General features: G+C 42.0%; 1 long non-coding RNA gene across 1 annotated transcript; it reads right to left on the minus strand.

Annotated features, from left to right (window-relative positions):
* Positions 1–5,899: 5,899 nt before the first annotated feature.
* LOC133555708 (uncharacterized) lies at positions 5,900–13,411 on the minus strand. Its single transcript, XR_009807384.1, has 5 exons — positions 13,109–13,411; positions 12,663–12,745; positions 12,491–12,560; positions 7,884–8,058; positions 5,900–6,592 (listed from the first exon to the last, which is right to left on the minus strand). It is a non-coding gene; the product is annotated as an uncharacterized LOC133555708 (long non-coding RNA).
* Positions 13,412–23,951: the final 10,540 nt, after the last annotated feature.

Genomic DNA, 23,951 nt, shown 5'->3' on the forward strand with positions numbered 1-23,951 from the left:
TTTACCGCCTGTCCGAGCACCCACTGCCAGAAATGTAAATTGTCGCTTATGTCTGAGAGTGTCTGATGATCAATATGATTGATTGATAAGCCCAAACAGATGAAAGCATGCTTTTCGCAGCATAAAATGATTGTTCTGTAGGCAAAGCAAAAGGACAAGATGCACCTGTTTGACAAATATGGGGCATCTCTTTTCTCATTAAGATTCCCACAAATGATTTATTTCGTGTGGAATGCCGACGTTCCTTCTCTGGTTGCGTGGCTTCAAACGAAAGGCAGATCTCGGTAATTACTGCACACGGAGCGGGAGCGAGGGAGGCGCCAACAATGTCTTGCCAGACACTTCACAGCCTCTAATGCCGGTTGTTTGAATATGACTGTGTAATACATAATCCTGATTTGTGTTCCTTTCAGTCACCGAAAGATGTTGACATGCCTCAAAAAAAAGTCGTCAAAGCTCCTCGGTGCAGCGTCGTCTTCTTGGAATCAAGTCGAAGCATGTCAAGGCTCCTGCAATCGAAATAGACACGGCGGGGGGCGAGGGTGGGCGGGGGCAGCCACTTTTCACATGGGCCCTCATCGTCACCTCCCTCTGCCCGTCACTAATCTTTAAAAGCTATTTACAGTTTTAATATAGATCTCAAATCCCATTTCCCTTTCTGTCTTCCTCGTGCGCACACACTCATTGTTCTTCTTTTGTGGTTTGGCAAGTCTCCTCATTTTGCCGCCATGCATGCGTTCCCATGGTCGCGCTTTTGTTTTAGCTAAGCCGGCGCCCTTAAGATTAAAAGGAAAATAATCCTTTCTCTCATTGTTTTTGTTTTGCCAACCCGCTGAAAAGTGATCTGTTGATTTGTCTCTCGTCTTTCACAGATTAAGTGTACAGCGGACGACGACGCAGGGGATTGGATGTCAATGTCGGACAAGGTCAGTCGGACATTACTGATGGCCTAGGTGGGAAATGCACGGCCCACCACTGAATATAAATAATGCCTCTCACCTCTATAGTAAAAGGATGAGGATGTGATCCGACAAGTTGGTACATTTCGACAGCCAATTTAGACACGGTAAAGGCGAAAACGACAAAAAATGCTTGGTTCCACCCTCTTTTGTCTTTGCGAGGACTATGAGTCATTCTTCATCTAAACGGGATAATGTCAACATCCTACCAGTCGGCATTCTAGTAACAGCAGACATTGTACAGTATGTGGTGATATATTATGTTTGTTGGCTACAGCAGACATTGTACACTATGTAATGCTTTATTATGTCTGTTGGCTACAGCACACATTGTACAGTATGTGATGCTTTATTATGTATGTTGGCTACAGCAGACATTGTACAGTATGTGATGATTTATTATGTTTGTTGACTACACCAGACATTGTACAGTATGTCATGCTTTATTATGTCTGTTGGCTACAGCAGACATTGTACAGTATGTGATGATTTATTATGTTTGTTGACTACACCAGACATTGTACAGTATGTCATGCTTTATTATGTCTGTTGGCTACAGCACACATTGTACAGTATGTGATGCTTTATTATGTATGTTGGCTACAGCAGACATTGTACAGTATGTGATGATTTATTATGTCTGTTGGCTACAGCAGACATTGTACAGTATGTGATGATTTATTATGTCTGTTGACTACAGCGGACATTGTACAGTGTGTGATGCTTTATTATGACTGTTGGCTACAGCAGACATTGTACAGTATGTGATGATGTATTATGTCTGTTGGCTACAGCAGACATTGTACAGTATGTGATAATTTATTATGTCTGTTGGCTACAGCAGACATTGTACAGTATGTGATGCTTTATCATGTCTGTTGTCTACAGCAGACATTGTACAGTATGTGATGCTTTATTATGTCTGTTGGCTACAGCAGACATTGTACAGTATGTGATCCTTTAGTATGTCTGTTGGCTGCAGCAGACATGGTATAGTATGTCATGTTTTATTATGTCTGTTGGCTACAGCAGACATTGTACAGTATGTGATGCTTTATTATGTCTGTTGGCTACAGCGGACATAGTACAGTATGTGATGCTTTATTATGTCTGTTGGCTACAGCAGACATTGTACAGTATGTGAAGATTTATTATGTTTGTTGACTACACCAGACATTGTACAGTATGTCATGCTTTATTATGTCTGTTGGCTACAGCACACATTGTACAGCATGTGATGCTTTATTATGTATGTTGGCTACAGCAGACATTGTACAGTATGTGATGATTTATTATGTCTGTTGGCTACAGCAGACATTGTACAGTATGTGATGATTTATTATGTCTGTTGACTACAGCGGACATTGTACAGTGTGTGATGCTTTATTATGACTGTTGGCTACAGCAGACATTGTACAGTATGTGATGATTTATTATGCCTGTTGGCTACAGCAGACATTGTACAGTATGTGATGCTTCATTATGCCTTTTGGCTACAGCAGACATTGTACAGTATGTGATGATTTATTATGTTTGTTGGCTACAGCAGACATTATACAGTAGCTGATGAATTATTATGTTAGTTGGCTACACCAGTTATTGTACAGTATGTCATGTTTTATTATGCCTGTTGGCTACAGCAGACATTGTACAGTATGTGATGCTTTATTATGTCTGTTTGCTACAGCAGACATTTTACAGTATGTGATGATTTATTATGTATGTTGGCTACAGCAGACATTGTACAGTATGTGATGCTTTATTATGTTGGTTGTCTACAGCAGACATTGTACAGTATGTGATGCTTTATTATGTCTGCTGGCTACAGCAGACATTGTACAGTATGTGATGTTTTATTATGTTTGTTGGCTCTCACAAAGTCTGCAGTGAGTAATAATTTTTTAGAAAAGCAAACTTGATACGTTTTTGAAATAATTTAGTGTTACTAATCAACCTATTCTTAAAAATGATCAAAACATGTAAATATTAAATATTGTAATGCGCCTGTTACTACATTAAATATATTTACATCATGTATATAAAATCTGAATAGAGGTGTTTGTATGTTTTTGAAGGGCTTTATAGCCAGAATAGAGCGACTCCTATATGTTCCATTGTAAGCGGACTTTAGATCGCATTTACTTAATATTTAAAATGCATTTTGGGGACAGCGCGGCCCAGTTAGGAGAGTGGCCGTGCCAGCAACCTGAGGATTCCCGGTTCAATCCCCACCTTCTACCAACCTCGTCACGTCCGTTGTGTCCATCAGCAAGACACTTCACCCTTGCTCCTGATGGGTCGTGGTTGGGGCTTTGCATGGCAGCTCCCGCTATCAGTGTGTGAATGTGTGTGTGAATGGGTGAATGTAGAAATGGTGTCAAAGCGCTTTGAGTACCTTGAAGGTAGAAAAGCGCTATACAAGTATAACCCATTTACCATTTACCATAATAAAAAGAAAAACATACGTGTTCTTGGCTGACATAAAGATTGTATATGATCCATCCATCCATCTATTTCCTACCGCTTGTCCCTTTTGGGGTCGCGGGGGGTGCTGGAGCCTATCTCAGCTGCATTCGGGCGGAAGGCGGTGTACACCCTGGACAAGTCGTCACCTCATCGCAGGGCCAACACAGATAGACAGACAACATTCACACTCACATTCACACACTAGGGCCAATTTAGTGTTACTAATCAACCTATCCCCAGGTGCATGTCTTTGGAGGTGGGAGGAAGCCGTAGTACCCGGAGGGAACCCACGCAGTCACGGGGAGAACATGCAAACTCCACAAAGAAAGATCCCGAGCCCGGGATTGAAGTCAGGACTACTCAGGACCTTCGTATTGTGAGGCACATGCACCAACCCCTCTTCCACCATGCTGCCCATCATATTGTACATGATATGCAAAATAAATGAAAAAAACTGCAGTTTCTGTTTAAATCATGATGTTCCCCCGGATGTTGTGAATGTTTACGCCCGAGGGATCCAAAATAGTTTCAGCAATATGTCCTAAAAGTAAGTCATACATTAATATTTGTTCTACTTTAAATGCTTAAATCGCTAGATCAACTTCAGATCTATCTGTTGATATCCGTTGGGAAAGGGTTAAATATGTCCACATTGTGCTCTTCCTTTTGCCTTTGCTGTCAAATGCACTGTACGTTTAATTCGGCCAGTTTGTGATCCACCCAAATTATGGTTCAGCCCGTCAGCCAACTATCCATTTGTGTCAGGTGGTAGACTAATAGTGATATTAATGAAGTCATTGCTTTAGTCAGAAAATCAATACTCACTCCAAACAGTCAATGCGAGCGAGTGGTCTTGATTAGTGACCCAGTTCCCATATAATGACGGCTCCTAAAGCATGCTGTATTGTTGGATGCACCCAACATCTGCTGCTGTATTCCATACGTTCATATCCATGCAACAAAACACAATGCAGAGTATAGTAGGAGGAACTGGGGCAGCTGTAATTTCTTTGTTAGCGTGTGGCGATCAAAAGTGCAGAGGAGAAATGAATAGCGGCGATGCGTCACGCGGTTAGTCCCTCCCAATATTATTCCACGTCATTAGCCGTGAAAAATGGCTGCGGGAAAAACATCAGCCCCACGTCTGTGTTTGTCCAGAAGGCAGGGTTCGACCCAGGCCAGGAGGTCAACCTGGATTTGGCATTAAGCGGCCGGGCTGTTGTTGATGGTTGGTCTGATATCTGTAAAGAGCCAGCAGTGTTAGATCCGGACCGGGGTCACGTGGAGGTTACTCGGACCTCGATGGTCAACTGGTTCCAAGCTTACAGAGACATGCACCCTCGCCTCAATGACATCAGTCAAAACTCATGACTGTGTTATTACTGTGTTGTGTTGTGCACCCGCAGATGAATAGACTCTCCATTCAGGCTAACAAAGAGCTTTGGCATGCGCACAGTGGAAGGCTGGGGGTGTGTGGGGGGGGACTTTGTATACTGCTTGATGGGCAGTAACAGAAGACAATGTCAGCTGTCCCCTCTGAACTGCTTTTGTCAACGCTCAAATCTTCATTATCTTTACTAGCTTAAATGAGGAGAGACCTTTAGTTCCAGTCAGAATATGTATCATACAACACCTCTGTAATAGGGCTGTGAATCTTTGGGCCTCACATAATTTGGTACGAATTGATTCAAAACGATTCTCTATTCAAAATCAATAGTTTTTTAATAACATTTAGTGCCAGTTCCTTGATAAAAGAGATGGATAGCAGCTCTGATAAATTACTATGTTACTTAAAAGAAAACTGGTTTTGTTTAATAAAATTCTAACCAAACATTTATTTAAGTCAAAAACAAATAAAGTAACAAGAGAAATACCCCGCTCTTCTCTTTTCTAAAGTAAACCAAACTGGTCAACCTGGATTTGGCATTAAGATATGGGCATTTACATCAACATTATGATAGACTGAATGAATGTATTTATGTAAAAATGTATATGGATGTTTATATATGAGTTGGGAAATTTTGTTAGATGTACACTGTAAGAAATTTCACCGTTTAATTACAATAACCTACTGACAGCTAATGGTTCCAGTATAAAACTGTTTTTCTACAGCACACATACTGTGATTTATCACTACGGTATACTACTGTAAAAGGTATCACAGTACTGTGCTGTATCAAATATACGCTTCACAGCATAATACTGTCATCTGTTTAGCGGCATTACACTGTTATTTTAGTGTATCTACTGTAATATACATGACAGTTAATTACAGTAAAATAATTGTTAGCACTATAGACTGAGCTTTACAGTATAATGCCACTAGAAGTTAATAAGTTGAACTTTTAATTTTTCAAAATCAAAACCCCTGCAATCTGCTGGGATAAAAATGACTGGAGAAAATGGCCTTGCAAGTTTATGCTTTTATTAACCAATTATTTTTAGGCGCATAAAACACATTCAATGTACATTTAGTGCATTCTTCTTTTTTTCAGTGAAGCATTTTAATATTTAGAACAATGTTAAGCAACTTTAGCATCGGAGCAGTCCATAGAACTAGATAATCAAAATGAAAATGTCCATTTAGATATCCTCCCACCAGGCCACACCCACACCCCCAAACATAGTGCCTCTGTTGCACCATCCGAGAGAGCACACACATTTTAAATTAACATTTTAACATTTAAAACAAAGTTAAGCAACTCCTGCAATCGGAACAAACGATGGCATCAGAGAACGTGGTTCCTACATCCAGATAACGATCAAAACGATCAAAATGAAAATGTCCTTTTGGATATGATGTTAACATCCCCCCCACACACACCTCCATACATAGTGCTTCTGCTTCACCATCAGAGAGGGCACACACATTTTCAAAGAACATTTTTAACATTTAGAACAAAACAAGTTGGGATCATGTGCAATGGAAATTTTTTTAAAACAAAACTGAACTGCACAATTTACTAAACTAACTGAACATGACATACCCAGTGTTCAGTGGTCGGGCAACATAAAGCCCCCCCAAAGTCTGTGAGAATTTTTATAAGGGTGGCTACGTGAGGTTTTACAGTTGCTGCCTTTTTCTGGACCAGCTTCCTGGTCTTCTTGGACATCACCTTTCCCTGGCTAGCCTGTGTTCCTCTCTCAGGGTTAATGCCAATGAATCGCTTAAAAAAACAGAGAAAACATATAAGATATTCTGTCATGATTGAAGATTACTTGCACTCGATACAGAACTCCCCTCACATTGTTAATTTATGAATATGCACTGCACAAATATTCATATCAATTTTAGGATATATGTGAGCCTATACCATAACCACAGCTATAGATGAGTGAATGCTCTAAAACCCATTAAGACAAATTCAGAGAGGAAGGCAATGCTTAAACCTCCCAAATCCCTCTCTCTATTTATGTATTTCTCTCTGTCTATCTTTTGCCATCTTTTGATAGCACATTTATAATTCCTTCATTGGCAGACAAAACAACCATGTAGTGACATTGTGTATCTGGCATATTACTGCACAGGAGAATGCAACATGGATACTTCTTTGACACGTTTACATATTTACCTCTGCCTAGGAGGTTATGTTTTTGTTGATGTTAGTGGATTTGCAAAATTTGGAAACAGCTCAAACGGATTTTGTTCATATATTCGCACAAGGTGGGTATCCAGTTAAAGAACAGATTGTTAGATTTTGGTGGAGACCCGGATCACTGTCTGGATCCAGTATTTTCTTTTTAAGGATTCTGTCAGAGACCCCACGGTTTTAAGCTGTGATAGAGGCTAAGAGCCAGGAGTAGTCCCCAGCGCACTGGAAATAATTTCCTACCTAAGGTCATATCTGGACACACCAAAATATCGCTGCCAGTGACCCTATTGTGGTGGTCTGCACTCTTCACATGCTTTTGTAGTTTGTTATGTAGTGTTTTGGAAACTTACCTACAGTAATACAACTTAATCTGTTGTAATGCATGCCAAAACAAAAAACAAAAGGCAGGGTATCAAAAGAGGGAGGGCAGAGACGGATTCATTCTCTTCACCTGGCTTTATGTCCATTTCAAAGCACAACCCGCCTCATTTTGGTAACCATGTTGGTCGACTGGATTTTTCAGACCGGTTGGAACAAGTTGCACAAAGATGAGGTAGCTGTGGTTTGAGATGCTGATATGTTGGACAGACTTAGGTCTGGTGGCCAAAAAGAATTACTCTAGATCAAAAAACATTTAATGCGGTAATAATTCATTCACTCTGAATCCAGCATCACACTTTGGATGAACATGCCATCTTCAACTTGCTATCAAAAGAAACATTTGTAATAAGAAGGTCCACAAAGGAACAGAAGAGTCATTGACTTAAGGCACAAAATTGGGGAAATGACAAGTGAAATTCCTGAACAGAGGTGAGAAAAGGGGCAAAATATCCTAACAGTATTTAACAGTATCAAGAGGATTTACCTTTGAACAAATTCCAATGTCCGAGCACCTTCCTCTTGGTATTCCAAGTTGAACACATAGTAGGTGGCAAGAAGGGCAGCAAGCCCTTAGATGAAGCTAGGTTGGACGCCTTCGCAGATGACATCACCTTCCATGCTGATCATCTAACGTTTTATTCTGACTTTGTCACCAGCAACTGGAACAGTCAAGAAATGCAGTTTATGTTCCTAAACAGTATCCAATATGGGTAGCATTTTAAAGGTATTTTGAATGGCCACCTTACACCCAAAAATATATCGCTTTCTCTTTACTCTGTTTACATCTAGTCTCCAAAGTGTTTCTCAACCTTTTTTCAGTGATGTACCCCCTGTGGACAATTTTTTAATTCAAGTACCCCCTAATCAGAGCAAAGCATTTTTGGTTGAAAAACAGAGATAAAGAAGTAAAATATAGCACTTTGTCATCAGTTTCTGATTTATTAAATTGTATAACAGTGCAAAATATTGCTCATTTGTAGTGGTCTTTCTTGAACTGTTTGGAAAACAAAAATACAAAAAAAAAAAAAAAAATGTGTTTAAAAATAAACAAGTGGTTCAAGTATAAATAAACATTTCTACACATAGAAGTAATCATCAACTTAAAGTGCCCCCTTTGGGGATTGTAATAGAGATCCATCTGGATTCATGAACTTAATTCTAAACATTTCTTCACAAAAAAAGTAATCTTTAACATCAATATTTATGGAACATGTCCACAAAAAATCCAGCTGTCAACACTGAATATTGCATTGTTGCATTTCTTTTCTCAGTTTATGAACTTACATTCATATTTTGTTGAAGTATCATTCAATAAATACTGCGATGAGCTCCTCTCTGAGCTGCTACCTTACCGTGGTAGAGGAGTTTGCGTGTCCCAATGATCCTAGGAGCTATGTTGTACGGGGGCTTTAAGCCCCCTGGTAGGGTCTCCCAAGGCAAACTGGTCCTAGGTGAGGGACCAGACAAAGAGCAGCTCGAAAACCTCTATGAAAAGTAAAAACAAAGGACCCAGATTTCCCTCGCCCGGACGCGGGTCACCGGGGCCCCCCTCTGGAGCCAGGCCCGGAGGTGGGGCACGATGGCAAGCGCCTGGTGGCCGGGCCTGTACCCATGGGGCCCGGCCGGGCACAGCCCGAAGAGGCAACGTGGGTCCCCCCTCCAATGGGCTCACCACCCATAGCAGGGGCCATAGAGGTCGGGTGCAATGTGAGCTGGGCGGAAGCCGAAGGCAGGGCACTTGGCGGTTCGATCCTCGGCTACATAAGCTCGCTCTTGGGACGTGGAACGTCACCTCACTGGGGGGAAAGGAGCCTGAGCTAGTGCGCGAAGTAGAGAAATTCCGGCTGGATGTAGTCGGACTCACTTCGACGCACAGCAAGGGCTCTTGAACCACTTCTCTTGAAAGGGGCTGGACCCTCTTCCACTCTGGCGTGGCCGGCAGTGAGAGGCAACGGGCTGGGGTGGTAATTCTGGTTGCTTCCCGGCTTAAAGCCTGTACGTTGGAGTTCAACCCAGTGGACGAAAGGGTAGCCTCCCTCCGCCTTCAGGTGGGGGGACGGGTCCTGACTGTTGTTTGCGCTTACGCACCAAACAGCAGTTCAGAGTATCCACCCTTTTTGGGTACACTCGAGGGAGTACTGGAGAGTGCTCCCCCGGGTGATTCCCTTGTTCTGCTGGGGGACTTCAACGCTCATGTTGGTAACGACAGTGAAACCTGGAGAGGCGTGATTGGGAAGAATGACCGCCCGGATCTGAACCCGAGTGGTGTTTTGTTATTGGACTTCTGTGCTCATCATAGTTTGTCCATAACAAACACCATGTTCAAACATAAGGGTTTCCATATGTGCACTTGTCACCAGGACACCCTAGGCCGCAGTTCCATGATCGACTTTGTAGTTGTGTCATCGGATTTGCGGCCTCATGTTTTGGACACTCGGGTGAAGAGAGGGGCGGAGCTTTCTACCGATCACCACCTGGTGGTGAGTTGGCTGCGATGGTGGGGGAGGATGCCGGACAGACCTGGCAGGCCCAAACGCATTGTGAGGGTCTGCTGGGAACGTCTGGCAGTCTCCTGTCAGAGAAAGTTTCAATTCCCACCTCCGGAGGAACTTTGAACATGTCACGAGGGAGGTGCTGGACATTGAGTCCGAGTGGACCATGTTCCGCACCTCTATTGTCGAGGCGGCAGATCGGAGCTGTGGCCGCAAGGTAGTTGGTGCCTGTCGGGTCGGCAATCCTAGAACCCGCTGGTGGACACCAGCGGTGAGGGATGCCGTCAAGCTGAAGAAGGAGTCCTATCGGGTTCTTTTGGCTCATAGGACTCCAGAGGCAGTGGACAGGTACTCTCGGCCGGGTTCTTGAGGGTGCATGGGAGTTTGCCCAACCAGTCTACATGTGCATTGTGGACTTGGAGAAGGCATTCGACCGTGTCCCTCGGGAAGTCCTGTGGGGAGTGCTCAGAGAGTATGGGGTATCCAACTGTCTTATTATGGCAGTCCGATCCCTGTACTATCATTGTCAGAACTTGGTCCGCATTGCTGGCAGTAAGTCGGACACGTTTCCAGTGAGGGTTGGACTCCGCCAAGGTTGCCCTTTGTCACCGATTCTGTTCATAACTTTTATGGACAGAATTTCTAGGCGCAGTCAAGGCATTGAGTTGTTCTGGTTTGGTGGCCGCGGGCTTAGGTCTCTGCTTTTTGCAGACGATGTGGTCCTGTTGGCTTCATCTGGCCGGGATCTTCAGCTCTCACTGGATCGGTTCGCAGCTGAGTGTGAAGCGGCCGGAATGAGAATCAGCACCTCCAAATCCGAGTCCATGGTTTTCTCCCGGAAAAGGGTGGAGTGCTATATCCGGGTTGGGGAGGAGACCCTGCCCCAAGTGGAGGAGTTCAAGTACTTAGGAGTCTTGTTCACGAGTGGGGGAAGAGTGGATCGTGAGATCGACAGGCGGATCGGTGCGGCGTCTTCAGTAATGCGGACATTGTACCGATCTGTTGTGGTGAAGAAGGAGCTGAGCCGGAAGGCAAAGCTCTCAATTTACCGGTCGATCTACGTTCCCATCCTCACCTATGGTCATGAGCTTTGGGTCATGACCGAAAGGATAAGATCATGGGTACAAGTGGCCGAAATGAGTTTCCTCCGCCGTGTGGCGGGGCTCTCCCTTAGAGATAGGGTGAGAAGCTCTGTCATCCGGGAGGAACTCAAAGTAAAGCCACTGCTCCTCCACATCGAGAGGAGCCAGATGAGGTGGTTCGCGCATCTGGTCAGGATGCCACCCGAACGCCTCCCGAGGGAGGTGTTTAGAGCACGTCCAACCGGTAGGAGGCCACGGGGAAGACCCAGGACACGTTGGGAAGACTATGTCTCCCGGCTGGCCTGGGAACGCCTCGGGATCCCCTGGGAAGAGCTAGACAAAGTGGCTGGGGAGAGGGAAGTCTGGGCTTCCCTGCTTAGGCTGCTGCCCCCGCGACCCGACCTCGGATAAGCGGAAGAAGATGGATGGATGGATGGATACTGCGATGAGGTGGCGAGTTGTCCGGGGTGTACCCGCCTTCCGCCTGATTGTAGCTCAGCTAGGCACCAGCACCCCCCGAGACCCCAAAGGGAATAAGCGGTAGGAAATGGATGGATGGATTATTCAATAAATATATTTATAAAGGATTTTTGAATTGTTGCTATTTTTAAAATATTTAAAGAAAAATCTCACATACCCTTTGGCATACCTTCAAGTATCCCCAGGGGTAAGCATACCCCCATTTGAGAACCACTGTCCTAAGGCAGCGGTTCTCAAATGGGGGTACGTGTACCCCTGGGGGTACTTGAAGGTATGCCAAGAGGTATGTGAGATTTTCTTTAAAAACATTCTAGAAATAGCAACAATTCAAAAGTCCTTTATAAATATATTTATTGAATAATAATTCAACAAAATATGAATGTAAGTTCATAAACTGTGAAAATAAATGCAACAATGCAATATTCAGTGTTGACAGATAGATTTTTTTGTGTGGACATGTTCCATAAATATTGTGTATGTTTAAAATATTATTTTTTTGTGAAGAAATGTTTAGAATGAAGTTGATGAATCCAGATGAATCTCTATTACAATCCCCAAAGAGGGCACTTTAAGTTGATGATTACTTCTATGTGTAGAAATCTTTATTTATAATTGAATCACTTGTTTATTTTTCATCACGTTTTTAGTTTTTTCTATATCTTTTTTTTTCCAAATAGTTCAAGAAAGACCACTACAAATGAGCAATATTTTGCACTGTTATACAATTTAATGAATTGAAAACTGATGACATAGTGCTGTATTTTACTTCTTTATCTCTTTTTTTCAACCAAAAATGCTTAGCTCTGATTAGGGGGTACTTGAATGAAAAAAAATGTCACATTAAAAAAAAATTCACAGGGGGTACATCACTGAAAAAAGGTTAAGAACCACTGTCCTAGGTGTACTGCTGCAAATCATTACTTTCCAATGTTCGAAATGACAAAAACAACAATGATACAAATAAATCTGCAGGAGAGCTAAGTATACATATATTTGGGACAAACAGACTTATGTTCTGCGCTCCATGAGACACTTACCTAGCAGTATCAGTCGTGGACTGGTCGGGAGGGTCGGTGTCCGCTCCACATCGCCTGCAGTGGCAGACAGCTGTAGAAAAAATGGGTCACCATGATGACTTGTGACAAAATATAAATGGCAGTTTGGAGCATCATTTAATTAAAATTCAAGAATGCATAGTGCTAAACTTACATCTGCAAGGAGTATCACTGCACCTCTTATTTCATCAAAATAGGCCATCAACAGCTGGATGATATGAAGAGTCAACTCCACATCTTCATCCACAGGAAGGGTAGACTGAGCATTATGGTTCATAGCTTTTTTTTCAAATACAGCTATACTCATTCAGGGAAAGCACACTTAAACGATGCATTGGGCATAAAACTATGACTTTGCATGTCTAACATACGCAAGCACAATGCTGCAAGTAGTAGCACATATGTTGCAAGTTAATATCTCTTTTTTTATAATCACGCTGACAAAATTGACGAAAACTTAGCTAGCTAGCATGTGGCGGTACATGTGATGCTGACTGTGACGCTATGTAATTTCGTACTTTATAAACATATGTATATAAAGCAATTCTAACAGAAAATGACACATCAAGGTACAAGTGACTTTGATTGCACGGGAATTACCTTGTTATCAAAAAGAGACCAGTAGGATGGATGTAGCGCCAGCGGCCAGGTGATCGTGTAGCTGGAGGTGGATCGTCCATCCATGAGTACTTGGCAACTTCAGACTAGTTAAGATGTGCGGAATGATACTTGAATATCAATAAAAGGAGTGCCAGATCTTAATGCTCTAAAATTGATTTTCAAATCAAAATGTTGATGCTTTGATAGTACATGTTTTGAGGTAAAAATATCAACAGCAACACAATGGGAAGTACTATTGAAATCTTGTATAAATGACACGGTTTAGTTGGAACTACTTTTTCTTCCGCCTGGGTACGTGTTATGCGTAAAAGCAGCAGACAGTGCGAAAAGAAGCTCGGTCTGACAATTGTGGGCGGACCCAAGAAACAAGTCTGAAAAATACTGTATTATACTGTAGGTTGTGCAGTAGCTTACTGTTGGTCGATATTTTTTGTAAAATGCAACAAAAAAACAGTACTTAACTGCATTTAAGAAACCGTATATAACTGTGATTTTTTTTTGTATTTTTACAGTAATTTTTTACAGTGTAAATATAAACGGAATACAATGATTTCCAAAACCTTCTCAACCCATATTCAGTTAAATATGCTACAAAGACAACAAATTTGATATTCAAACTGATAAACATATTTTTTTTGCAAATAAACATTATTAACTTTAGAATTGATGGCAGCAACACGAGACGAACAAGTTGGGAAAGGTGGCAACAAATACTGATAAAGTTGAGAAATTCTCATCAAACACTTATTTGGAACATCCCACAGGTGTGCAGGCTAATTGGGAACAGGTGGGTGCCATGATTGGGTATAAAAGCAGCTTCCATGAAATGCTAAGTAACTCACAAACAAGGATGGGGTGAGGGTCACCAATTTGTAAGCAAATTGGCGAACAGTTTTAAAACAACATTTCTCAACGAGCTATTGCAAGGAATTTAGGGATTTTACCATGTACAGTCTGTAAAATCATCAAAAGGTTCAGAGAATCTGGAGAAATCACTGCACGTAAGCGATGATATTACGGACATTTGATCCCTCAGGCGGTACTGCATCAAAAACCAACATCAGTGTGTAAAGGATATCACCACATGGGCTCAGGAACACTTCAGAAAACCACTGTCAGTAACTACAAAGTTGGTCGCTACATCTGTAAGTGCAAAATAAAACTCTACTATGCAAAGTCAAACCCATTTATCAACAATATCCTGAAACGCCGCTGGCTTGGCTGTGCCCGAGCTCACCTAAGATGGACTAATGCAAAGTCGAAAGGTGTTCTGTGTCATGTCTGATCATGATTTTCTGTGACCGTGCTGCCTTGAGCATCCCAGATCTCGTTGGTTCTTGAAGCTAAGCAGTGTCTGGCCTGGTTAGTACTCGGATGAGAGACTGCTTCGGAATACCAGGTGCTGTTTGCCCTTTGGACTCTTTAAGTTCCTTTTTTTTTCTCAGTCTGTTTTGTCACCTGTCATGTCTCACACCTGCTTTCAATCACCACATCTCTATTTAAGCCTGTCATTTTATGTTAGTCGTCCTGGCGTCATTGTGTTTCTTTTCATTCTTTGTCCATGCCAGTTTTTTCACGCCAAAGTCCTTGCTACTCTTGTCCAGCCAAAGTAAGTGTTATTTGCATTATGTTCATGGTTTGTTAAAGTGTTAGTTTTGTCTCTTTTCCCAAGTTGTGCCACCGCTGCGTGTGCTTTTGGTTTGTACCTTTTTTTTAGTTAAAATTAAATCATGTTTTTACCTGAACGCCATGTTTTGAGTAGTCTGTCTGTCTTTCTGGGAGAACGACCCCGCAGCAAGCTGCGACCCCCCATCCTGTCATTCTGTGGTCTGACGAGTCCACATTTCAAATTATATTTGGAAACAGAGGACGTGGTGTCCTCCAGAACAAAGAGGAAAATAACCATTCAGATTGTTATAGGCATAAAGTTGAAAAGCCAGCATCTGTGATGGTATGGGGGTGTATTAGTGCCCAAGGCATGGGTAACTTACACATCTGGGAAGGCACCATTAATGCTGAAAGGTCCATACAGGTTTTGGAGCAACATATGTTGTCATCCAAGCAACGTTATCTGCTTATTTCAGCAAGACAAGTGTTCCAACAGCGTGGCTTCATAAAAAAAGAGTGTGGGTACTTTCCTGGCCCGCCTGCAGTCCAAACCTGTCTCCCATCGAAAAATGTGGCGCATTATGAAGCGTAAAATACAACAGCGGAGACCCCGGACTGTTGAACGACTGAAGCTCTACATAAAACAAGAATGGGAAATAATTCCACTTTCAAAGCTTCAACAATTAGTTTCCTCAGTTCCCAAACGTTTATTGAGTGTTGTTAAAAGAAAAGGTCATGTAACACAGTGGTGAATATGTCCTTTCCCAGTTACTTTGGCACGTGTTGCAGCCATGAAATTTTAAGTTAATTATTATTTGCAAAAATAAAGTTTATGAGTTTGAACGTCACATATCTTGTCTTTGTAGTGCATTCAATTGAATATGGGTTGAAAAGGATTTGCAAATCATTGTATTTTGTTTATATTTACATCTAACACAATTTCCCAACTCATACGGAAACGGGGTTTGAATATATATATATATTATACATATATATATATATATATATATATTATACATACATGTATATTGATATATGTGTGTATGTGTATATATATATAAATATATATATACACATACATGTATATATATATTTATGTATGTATATATATATATATATATGTGTATATACATACATGTATATTGATATATGTTTGTGTATGTATATATATATATATATATATATATATATATATACACATACATACATGTGTATTTATATATATATATTTATGTATGTGTATATATATATGTATATACATACATATACACACATATATATATATATATATATATATATATATATTGTGATTGGTACTGTGTTTGGATACTCATCGGGACCGTTAGCGAGTTAATTTGAGAACCGTTGCGATAGCCAATCAGATCACAAGTTTTTGACAGTAGCCTGATGTTAACGGGACTGTGATTGGATACTCATTTGTCATTCCAATGTCAGTATCCAATCACAAGTTGGAACTTAGCAGGATGTGTTGACCCACAGAAAAGGAGAACAAAACGTTGAAGGGGGCAGATATATATTTGCAAGGCCGTTTTTAAGAAGGAAATTTAAAGAGAAACTACATCTAGTGAGACGATGTTGGCGATGAAATGGGGAAATGACTGCCATTTCCACTCAAATCAGCCAACTCTGAGTGGTACCACTGTCTTCTACGGCGTCAAATTGTGAGTTTGAATATTTTATTTCTTAATTTTTTTACGTTTATGTTTTTTTCAATTTTAATTTTGACAGTACCATATAAGATATTTTGATTGCTGATGCGGGTTTATTGGTTTTTAAATGCACCAAAAAATAACCTGTTTTGTACACTTTGGTATGATTCAATGCCCACTAAATGTGGTCGTGTATAGTATTTCTTCAGCAATGGTCATGTGGTGACATCAATGATGGTGTTTTGAGAGGTAATCATTTAAGTCAGACATCACTGAAGGCCTAGGTTGGAAACGTACGGCCCGTCTGTGCTAGGCATGAAGTCTTTTTTGTCTTTAACCACAATGTTGACTATAACAAGTCCCTTGCGCCCTGTGGTTACGGTCCTCCATTTAATTTGATTTAAATTCAACAGTTGCCACATTTTTTTTTTGTGACGTCAGCTTGACATCTTTTAAGATGCTTGACTGCCTCAGCACAGCCACCTTGTTTTTTTCTCTGGTCAACTTTGTGTGCTGTGATTTTTGCCGGACATGTATCAATGTGAGCATACTAAGAATAAGTGAGCAATAATCGTGGTGTGGTGTGGGTTTACTAAGCAGATGCAAGTCCAATGTTATGAGAGACAGCTCCGTCCTCCGGCAAAACTCTAACACCCAAATGCCAATCCCCTCCCCCTCGACCCCCTTGAGCAAATCATACACATTTTAATTCGATAGTGGGCATAAAGTGTCGGGAAATGATACTAGGAGACAATGAGTGCCCTGCAGAGAAAAAGAGGAGAGGGGTGATTAGAGAGTGTCTCTGAAGTGGTGCTGACTCCCCCACTGATGGAGAGTAATTAAAGCAGCCTACTGTATTGTGGATGTAGCTAAAGCGAGGTGATAATGAAACGTCACAGCTCTGAGCTTGGCCCTGCAGCAACCATGCTCTGGCCTAAAAGCAATCCTGTAGTGCAGACACTTTGTAGGTTGATCGCAACTCAAGGGTTTAAGAGACAACTTATTGAGTTTGGGTTTCATGTTCAGACTCGTTTTGTGTTACCATTAAACACCTTTGATAAGATGACTCGAGTAAATAAAAATGAACCTTTTTATAGGGGAAGTGCACTTTATTTTGGAATTGTGCTTGTCGTTCACAATCCACATGTGAGACAAGAAAATGTTTTTCTTTGTTTTAATGCATTCTAATTGGTAATATACTGCAAGTATGAGGTGGCTGGCATTAAAAAGTTAAAGGACCACTGATAGTCACACACACACACACACTAGGTGTGGTGAAATTACCCTCTGCGTTTGACCCATCCCCTTGTTCCACCCCCTGGAAGGTGAGGGGAGCATTGAGCAGCAGCAGTGGCCACGCTTGGGAATCATTTTGGTGATTTAACCCCCAATTTCAACCCTCGATGCTGAGTACCAAGCAGGGAGGTAATGGGTGCCATTTTTATAGTCTTCGGTATGTCTCGAACTTCCGATCTCAGGACGGACACTCTAACCACAATACTGATCATTAGGCCCTTTTCTACCGCAGGAACTTTTTCAGGATGCGCCCTCATCCTTGCGATATGCTATACACTCCTCGGGACACGCCCACGGCCGCGTCACGCCCACATACCTGCAAGGCTGTGAGTGGTCAGCAATCAGCGCACCTGGCCATGATGAGATGGAGCTGTATAAAGGACTATTGGATCCAAGGATCCATGCGGAAACTTAGTTACTCGATGGTAAACCTGTTTTCCTTCCGTTGCCCTGGATCTCGACTGCCTCCCTCGACCCCCGCCTGGACACGGACTTTGTCGCCTCTCTCTCTGCCCCCAGAGCTCACTTGGATCACGGACCCCTTTCGCCTAACCCCATTTAGATTTGTCTGCTTCCTCATCCAACATCACGGTAACACATAAGTTAATTAAACACAGTTTAAAACCACACACACACTCTTTGATTTTGGTCACACACTCCATTCCTGAGTTTAAATATGGTTAGTATTGTTTATTATATATATATATATATATATATATATATATATATATATATATATATATATATATATATATATATATATATATATATATATATATATATATATATATATATATATATATATATATATATATATATATATATACAGTATATGTAGGTGTGGGAAAAATCACAAGACTACTCATCAGGAGATGATTGAGGGAACCCCTCATGAAACAGTTCTGAAGAGATGAAGTAGTCTTGTGATTTTTCCCACACCTACATATTGCGCTCTACCACGGTATCGAGCACTATTCTCTGGATAATCCAATCAATATATATATATGTATGTATATATATAGACGATATATATAATAAATAATTGAACATTACTGCTCCCTGGTGTCTGAGCCGTCATTTCCCTCTGTTAAAACATAACACGTTCTCCACTTACCCGGATAAATAAAGTTCCCCTGAGTTTCCACCAAAATCTACCCGGGTAGAACTAAATCTACCCGGGTCGAAAAGCCCCACCCACAATTAGCTAGGTGGGGCTTTTCCAAGCGACCAGGGAACCTTTTCGGGGGCGTGCAGTGCTGTCGAACGCTGATTGGTTGAACACACTTGGGGAGTTCCTAAATCTTGTCTTTGTTTAATTTTTTTTTTTGTGTAATTCTATTCCAACAAACATGACAACGGAGAGAGAGAAAAACAAAAGGAGCTTTTGACTTGCAGGAACTTTTGTGGGGTATCTTTGTGCTGATGAACGCTGACCAGAGGAACTACCTTGCAGTGTTTTAACCTGCTCAGTGGGCTTTGGGGTTAGAGTGTCTGCCCTGAGATTGATAGGGCGTGAATTCAAACCCCAAGTCTGAACAATAAAAATGGGTCCCTCAAGGGTTGGAATTAGGGGTTAAATCACTAAAATGATTCCCGAGCGTGGCCACTGCTGCTGCTCACTGCTCCCCTCACCTCCCAGGGGGCGTAACAAGGGGACGGGTCAAATGCAGAGGCTAATTTCACCACACTTAGTGTATGTGTGAGACTATCAGTGGTACTTTAACTTAACTTTACTCACTAGTAGAATGAAGGTCACCAACATCAAATATTAACAATTTAGCTCATGACATGTTGTAAAAGTAGTCAGTGAAACTCCAGTTGTGTAGTAATTGGCCTCAACCTGAGTGAACAGAATGCTATTGCTAACAAGGTAACACCTTGTTAAACCGATGTGTTTGTGTTGTCGACGTGAGATAAACACTGACATTTAGTATTTATAATTTGGTATTTACAGCTGAAATGGACCCCCCCAAAAAATTGCCTGACCTTGGTGAATTCATCATTTACTCAGAGGCCGACTGTGGAGAGGTGCAGCCGGCGAAAGAGCAGCGGGGTGGGGCACGCTAGAGCCCGACCCAAGATGGCGGCAAGGAGGCAGAGAATGCGGCCGAGCGGAGAGGCGGGGCGTGCCGGGAGCAACGTCGCAATCGAATTCAGGTATGTGGATCACGCACTTGCACACAATCAACTTATCTCTTCTGGCTGTATAAAAGGGCTGCAGCGGAGGAGGGTGAGGCAGAAGGAGGAGGAGAGCCCGCAGTGGAACCTGAAGAGCGAGAGCAACAGAGAGCGAGAGACGGAGACGCGGCCGGCTGAAATGCGACCGAGGGGCGAGCAGCGGAGAAGGAGCTGAAAAGCGACCAGACTGGAAGACAGCTTGTTATTGAAAAATAAACGAGAGTCAAACCTGCTCAATCATGTCCCTCCTGAGTGGTCCATGGAACCCACACGACAACAGCGTGAGTCGTTCACACCGACTTTGTGATTTGTGGACAATGCGGACAAAAGCCTAACTTTTTATGAACAATTCCATACACTTTATTTTATAAATAATTTTATTTTTATGTATGATTATTTTGTATTTTAATTACTTACTTTTTAGTAAAATAACTCTAACCTAATATTGTCTGTTTATTTAAATGGTATCAGTACAGAAATATACTAAACCACTCTTTCAAACATCTGATTTGTATAAACTACACTGAAATATGATGGAAACACAAACCACACGCTTTTATAGGAACCTGAGGTTCCAGGAACCAAAAGTTCAGAACTTTTGGTGGAAAAAGACCTAATGCAATTAATGGGAGTACTCTATTGCCCTCTAATAAAAACGTCCAAAATCAGCCCTAAATGCTCCATTTACATGTCGTAACCTGAATATTAACCAAGTACTGACGATATTGTTATTAGAAGTGCTAACGGCAAGGAACTACTTTTGGAGGCGCCGCGATCACAGAGCACTAAATAAAGTAGCTTATGCCGTTATTAACACATTGAGCTGCTGCATTGGCTCTGAGTTGGTGAAAATGGATAAACTGAGAAGTTGGTCAACTTTGAGATTTAACTTAAGACCCGGAGATGGCGAGAAAGACAGAAAAAGACTCTTGTTTGCGTACTTGCCAACCCTCCCGGAAAAGACTCCCGAAATTCAGCGCCTCTCCCGAAAACCTCCCGGGACAAATTTTCTCCCGAAATTCAGGCGGAGCTGGAGGCCATTCCCCCTCCAGCTCCCTGCGGACCTGAGTGACGTGTTCACAGCCTGTTTTCACGTCCGCTTTCCCACAATATAAAGAGCGTGTCTGCCCAATAACATTATAACTGTAGAATGATCGAGGGCGAGTTATTGGTTTCTTATGTGGGTTTATTGTTAGGCAGTGTCATTAACGTCCTCCCAGCGCGGTAAAACAACACACAACAACAGCAGTCCGTTTTTGTCTACCGTATACCAGTTTGTCTGCCGTAAACACCAATGTTGTGACACTCTTAAACAGGACAATACGGCCATCTATTGTACATGCACATGGTTAGAAAAACAAGGATGGACAATTCAACCCTTAACTCAACAATGAGTATATATGAGTGTTATGTTTGTGTAAATGTGTAAATAAATGAACACTGAAATTCAAGTATTTCTTGAATTTATATATATATATATATATATATATATATATATCTAGAATTCACTGAAAGTCAAGTATTTCTAATTTAAATCGTATTACCTGCGTGAGGGTTATGATTAATTGTTCCTCAAAACTGTAAGATATAAACATCCCATCGGTCTATATCCCAGTGAGAGCAGACATTGTACAGTAAGTTATTTGATAATGTTCGTAGTTTGTATTTCTTCTCTCACATAAGGATTGTGAATGATGGACAGAAATCCAAAAAAAGTGCAGTTCCCCTTTGAGGTCACTTCCTGCACCGGCTGATTAGACACACATTTTGAAAGTCTTTGTTTCATCACTACTGCTTCTTGTCTGGCACAACCTAAATGCCATCATTCATGTCAGCTGGCTCTACAAAGTGCGTGTTTTGGAAAATAAAATAAAAACGTGTGTCACCCAAAACAGCTGCAGGCTTGCTCTGGGAACATTCCACTAAACTTGATCTGCAACTTCCATTGAAAGCAATTAGAAGCCTATCAAACACCCTTTCGGATGAACGAAAAGAAAGATGCTGAACCAAACCTTCCTCCTTTTTTCATTTCCTATACTGGCCAGTTGTACCAAAACCTTTGTCCATACGTCTATTACTAAACATACTGCCAGTACAGGAATGACAAACATTAATATGATGCTCTGCTAATTCAAATGATAAGTGAGGGTTTACAGGGGACCTATGATCATTTTTGACTTTTCTGACTTACAAATTATGTTACATTAGGCCCTTTTGCACCGCAGGAACTTTTTCAGGAATTTCCCCACTTAAATAAAGTTCCCCCTGTGTTTCCACCAAAACTAGAATTAGTTTTTTCAGAGTTCCTTCGAGCTAGGTGGGACTTTTCCAAGCAACCAGGAACCTTTTTGGGGGTGGGCTGTGCTGTCGAACGCTCCCGATTTTCCCGGGAGACTCACGAATTTCAGTTCCCCTCCCGAAAATCTACTGGGGCAACCATTCTCCCGATTTTCTCCCGATTTCCACCCGGACAACAATATTGGGGGCGTGCCTTAAAGGCACTGCCTTTAGCGTCCTCTCTCACCTCAAAAGGAGACTATTATATATGTCTCCGTTATCCATAGGTTTATCTATAACCCATAATGTAGGCAGGCACGGATCTATTTCTTAGCGTGTGTTTATTCCAGCCGGCACGTTAATACACTGACATACAACATCCGGATTCCCATCATGCATTGCTTCAAAACTACGGCAAGTAGTAATGTCCAAAAACATAACAGAGACGAAGCAGAAGAACGAAGAAGAGACATGGCGCTGACGAGTAAGAAGAAGAAACACGCTTGCAAGTTCCAAAATGATTGGAAAATATAATTTCAGTTCATCCAGGACAGCTCGAAACGGAAGGGGTATGCTGCCTGCAAATTTTGTAGATCAGACTTCTCCATATATATATATATATATATATATATATACATATATATATATATATATATATATATACACCGTACTTCCTTGAATTGCCGCAGGGCATATAGTATGCACCTGCCTTGAATTACTGCCGGGTCAAACTCGCTTCCCAAAATAATTAGCGCATGCTTAGTATTATCCCCTGGTCGAACTCGTGACGTCACCAGTGACACTTCCCCTGTCATCATTTTCAAAATGGAAGAGGCTGATTTCAATACCGGTAATTTGAAATCGCATAAAGGGAAGAAGATTAAGAGCTATTCAGTAGGATTTTGTCACGTGGGGGTCGCATTTTAATGCGGGATCGTTCCTCCAACGCAAACAGAGACACTCTGGACAACAACTAAAAGGTAAGAATGATTTAATAACAAAACACTGGTACAAAAACAGACGAAAAGAAACGCGTGGCGAAAGCACAGAAGCTAATGCTAACACTAGCACAGGATCAGGTAACAAGAAATCTAGAATTACCAACGAAACAGTTGCATACCGCAAACAAGGGACCAAGACCGACTGACGGGACAAGGCAGGCTTGAATAAGGAAGTAATTAACAAAAACAGGTGTGCGTCTGGAACCCTCAGCAGGTGAAATTAATATGTTGCCATGGTGACCAAACTGACTCACAAAAAGGTACACAAACAACAGAGGGAGTCCAAACTAACAGAAAATAACTAAACTAAACATGATCCAGACTACGGATCATGACAGTACCCCCTCCTCAAGGACAGATACCAGATGTCCATAAACAAAAAAAAGCAGGGTCAAGAGTCACGGGAGGGCGGAGGGAGGAATTGGCGGTGGGTCGCCAGGCCAAGTGTCCCCGAATCCACCGAGGCAAAGTCAAGTGGCGGCGGCGAGTGGAACGCCGCTGCAGCCGGCGAGGCGGGCGACCAGGGGGCGGCCACATCCATGGTCGACATGGAAGTTGGCACGTCGGCGCCGTCGTAACAGGCGTGGACGCAGCAGAAGACAAGTCAGGCGTGGACGCAGCAGAATTCGAGGAGTCAGGCGTGGACGCAGCAGAAGACGAGGAGTCAGGCGTGGACGCAGCAGAAGACGAGGAGTCAGGCGTGGACGCAGCAGAAGACGAGGAGTCAGGCGTGGACGCAGCAGAAGACGAGGAGTCAGGCGTGGACGCAGCAGAAGACGAGGAGTCAGGCGT

This window comes from Nerophis ophidion, linkage group LG07 (assembly GCF_033978795.1).
Source record: "Nerophis ophidion isolate RoL-2023_Sa linkage group LG07, RoL_Noph_v1.0, whole genome shotgun sequence".
Lineage (NCBI taxonomy): Eukaryota > Metazoa > Chordata > Actinopteri > Syngnathiformes > Syngnathidae > Nerophis > Nerophis ophidion.